At 39.6% G+C, this 4,235-nt stretch overlaps 1 long non-coding RNA gene across 1 annotated transcript; it reads left to right on the plus strand.

Moving 5' to 3' along the window:
• Positions 1-1,254: 1,254 nt before the first annotated feature.
• LOC132766638 (uncharacterized) lies at positions 1,255-3,986 on the plus strand. The gene is made up of 3 exons (XR_009630527.2): positions 1,255-1,360; positions 1,913-2,078; positions 3,320-3,986. It is a non-coding gene; the product is annotated as an uncharacterized lncRNA (long non-coding RNA).
• The last annotated feature ends 249 nt before the right edge of the window (positions 3,987-4,235 follow it).

Consider the following 4,235-nt stretch of genomic DNA (forward strand, 5'->3'; position numbering starts at 1 on the left):
GCTTTGCTTTTTTATAGTGTTTTCCTTTCATACAGTTCAAACAACTGTTCAAATAACTTTTCAGCTACTTTGCACATTTCCTCTTCTCCTTTGTAAGAGAAAAGTAAACATTTTTAAAGCAAAAACTCTGTTTGTTTTGCAATGCAGACAATTCTCCCCTGTGGATGAGGCAGAAGCCTCTTGTTCAAAGCGGTTTAGAGAGACTGGGCAGCCAGGAGCAACTACCAGAGCACGTGGCTTCTTGTCTTTGGTTTCAAGGAGAAGCAGCCTTACATCTTGACACAGCTTCCTTCCTTCAAGGAAAGTAGCCCGGACTTCAGGCAACAGAAGAAACATATTTTTTTGAAACAGAAAATTATTCAAGTTGAAGCTTTCATTTCATTTCCAGTCCCATTTTTCAGAACAAAAATCAATTCCCTCTCCCTATTGATCTAAAACTAACACTCTCTTCAGGAAGTTTTACTTTTTTGGTGTACTTTTAGTAACAATCTGAATGCTCCAATCTGAATGTTCCAATCAAAATATTTCCTCTGTAGCATCTTACATTTTTTAAATACAGTATGCCTATGTATTAGATGGGTTTATGCTAGGACATTTAATTTATACATAAATATCCCCTTCATGGATGACAGTGAGGGCAGTAGAGGACTAGATTTTGCTGAGCTCCAAAAAGTAGCCCCTTCCCTTGGTGTCAAATCCAGTGGGAGGCCCAAGTGTAGTTGACCCTTGGCAGACGAAGGGTTCCTCTCCTTCCTCTGCTGAGAGAAGTGACAGAAGTCAAGGTAGCTTTCTCTTTCCAGAGGAAGGGGATGAACTCCTTACTTGACGGAGAGAACTGTATAGTTCTGTGCAGTTGAACTTCCCACCGCATTTGGAGGATTTGGCTTTCTCGAGCTCAATGCAGGTGCCCTGTATGACCAACATATCAGTCTTTGCTTCAGTTACTCTCACCTCTGTGGGGTGCAGGTGAACACAGGGGGAGTATTTTTACTATGTTCAATTTTCAGCTTTCAGCAGCGTGCCACCTGCAGGGAAGACATGATAAGCAGAATCTCTCCTATGAAAAGGGGTTTTATATTTTATGTGACAATCGTATTACATGAAGGGCCCAGAAATGAATCCTTCGTACATTACACATTCCTACTTTCTGCCCTTTTCTCCTCACACTCGCCTACTTATTTGAACTGCATAGAGAGTGATTACACTTTGTTTGTTTTTTTCAGGTAACCATTGACAACAATAAAAAAGAAAGAAAGAAGAAAGAAAGAAAGAAAGAATATTAATCCTGGGAAGGGTGATCTGAATTGTGGAATTTGGAGAATAGAAATTCAAATTTGCATGTGCCAATTTAGATGCAAATGTACGTACATACATATGTATGTTTGTTGATGTAGATAATAATATAGATTTTAGTACATTGTAACACTTAAGAATATTATTTTATAAATTATTTTATATGCATATTAAAATTGCTTTCATACAGTATGTATATATGCAAATGTGTATATAAAGTGTGACATTTATAAATAATTGTTACATTTCAAGTATAAATGCTGCACCCTAGTGGGGAATATTCCAATCTCTGTGCAACTACTGCTCATTCTTCTGTTCAGATGCTACCAAATCTACCCAGGAGCAACTTCTGAGTAACTGTTCATAAATGCCCTGTGTCCACAGTAGTTTAATCCAACAGTGCCACATTTCATCCTACAGGTTGCATTCAGCAGTGGCAGGATGAGGAAATGGTTGTCATTCTTCACTCCTATATCTGAGACTGAAGAACTGAGGATCCATTAGAAACATTTTCACTCTGGGTTATTGTTGATCACTGTCAGCCTTTTTGTCTTATCCACTGGCTCTTGTCCATTTATCTATTGAGTTATTTTTGTTATGTTTCCCACAACCCTGCCAGCATTCTTATCTCACATCAAGCGTGATGCCCTATCTGTGGGAGGTCTCTTCAGATGAAGAAGGGCAAGAGGAGAGCCAGGATGACCCGGCACCCTGGTGGAGAGAAGAGAGGCTGGTAGCCCTGCCATGGCTACAGCAGGGGAAGAGCCGCCAGTCAGGAGGAGGAGGTACTTCACTCTTTTGGGCACTGTAAATTAAGCGCAGAGTGCAAAAGATCAGAGAAGACTGCTCCACTTTGAATGCAGCACACTGAGCTAAAGAGGTCAGCTGGACTGCTTCAGCTCAGCGTACAAATTAGCTCAGCTCATAGTGTTCTGTTGCTGCAGAACAACAATTTACTATACATCCCAGAATACTTGTTGAATGTCTGAACAAACACAAAGCAATCTACGTAAGGAGAAGGTATAATATCCAAAGAGCATATAGTATTAGTGATTAGTAATAAAGAGAACTTCACTCCCTCAGGGCCCTTCCACACAGCCCTATATCCCAGAATATCAAGACAGAAAATCCCACATTATCTGAGTGTGGATTCAGATAACCCAGTTCAAAGCAGATATTGTGGGATTTTCTTGTTTGATATTCTGGGATATAGGGCTGTGTGGAAGGGCCCTTAGTCCATTCTCAACCATTGGAGCTTTTCCCAACTTCAAACTGCAAAGTGAGTGCAAAAAGAAAAAAAGGGATCCAATATGGCTATCAGTACAAATGAACCCTTTCATTAACATTTGACCACGAGGCTAACAAGAACTCCAAAATCCAATTTGCTGTGCAAACATAGTGAACAGTAAATTTGTATGGTGTTGATTTTTCTTGAGTGATACGGCATAGAGGAAAGTGGGCAACTTGCATGTTAAATAAGTCTGAGTCACAAATTCTAGATGCCTGATTCCTACTTCAACAGGCAAGAATACAGCTCACATGATCAAGTGTGTACATTTTAATTAATAGAGTAGTTGATTCACCATCTGCTTTTCAAAATTGTTAAATCATTGAAAGCTTATGAGGAGGAAAAGGAGATTAATTTGCTATAATAATATGGTCTTCTATGATATCTCCACATCTCCTCAAGCCTTCCATCTTTTTAGCTTTCAGAGAAGCTCATCTAGATGTTGATTTTTATCCTGTCTCCTGTTACTTTCATTTGGATTGAGTGCTCTTCACTGCAGAATGATGTATTGTTGGCTGATGTATCCTTCAGATAAATTGTTCCAGAGTTACTCTACAGAGTTTTGGAACCAGTCCAGAAATAGAACAAGTCTGCAAAAGCACTAACCCCCTCTGATAACCAAGGCCAGTGTAAAATATGTACCTCTGGCAACAACATACCAATAGATTTCATTGAATGGAAAAATGAAAAATTGCTTCTTTTAAGTGCTCATTTTCTTTGAGGGTTTTTTTTTTCCAGATGCTGCCAGCCATGGGATGTTCGACCTGTCTTATTGCTGGGTGGATAAATTGTTTGTAATGGAAAAAGGAAATCAATGCCCTAGACATCGCAAGTCCTTTTTTGAAACCAGCTTCTATGATTAGAGGATTTGCAACCTGTGAGTTGCTTGTAAGAAATTCAACACTTACATAATATTAACAAGGCAATGGGGAATTCTGGAATATTTGCCATTTATTTTAACAGAAGTATAAAGAAGCAGACTTTGCTTTAAAAATTATCCCACTTTTCTAAAGGTTTTAAATAACCACAATCCGGTGGGGGATGGAAGAATGAAGAATATCAATGGGTTATTTCCATATTAGTTTCATGGGGAATTTTTCATACTTATGGTGCATAGATATTAATGTGATGTGGACTTTTATGGCTGTGTTACAACTGGCACTATGGGTATTTCACTATCTAACATTATAGTTAGGACAGCTATTTCCAGCCCTGCACTTTCCAGATCTGTTTGACTGAAACTCCTGTCATCCCACTCAACATGCCCTAATTAGATCATGATGGTGGGTGCTGTATTTCAACACATCTGGGATAAAACTGTAAGACAGTGGTTCTCAACTTGTAGGTCCCCAGATGTTTTGGCCTACAACTCCCAGAAATCCCAGCCAGTTTACCAGCTTTTAGGATTTCTGGGAGTTAAAGACCAAAACATCTGGGAACCCACAAGTTGAGAACCACTGCTGTTAAGTGTTAAGAGGTTGAAATATATGGTCTCAAAGATGAGGGACTGCAATTCCCACCACCACCTCCTATCTGTTACTAGTCTAATTTACCTGTCCAAATGCATCTCCCCCTATGAACCATCATGGAGATTAAGATCCTCCAAGGAGGCCCTCGCAGGCACGATTGGTGGGGACGATGGAGAGGGACTTCT

This window comes from Anolis sagrei, chromosome 2 (genome assembly GCF_037176765.1).
Source record: "Anolis sagrei isolate rAnoSag1 chromosome 2, rAnoSag1.mat, whole genome shotgun sequence".
In the NCBI taxonomy this organism is placed as follows: Eukaryota; Metazoa; Chordata; class Lepidosauria; order Squamata; family Dactyloidae; genus Anolis; species Anolis sagrei.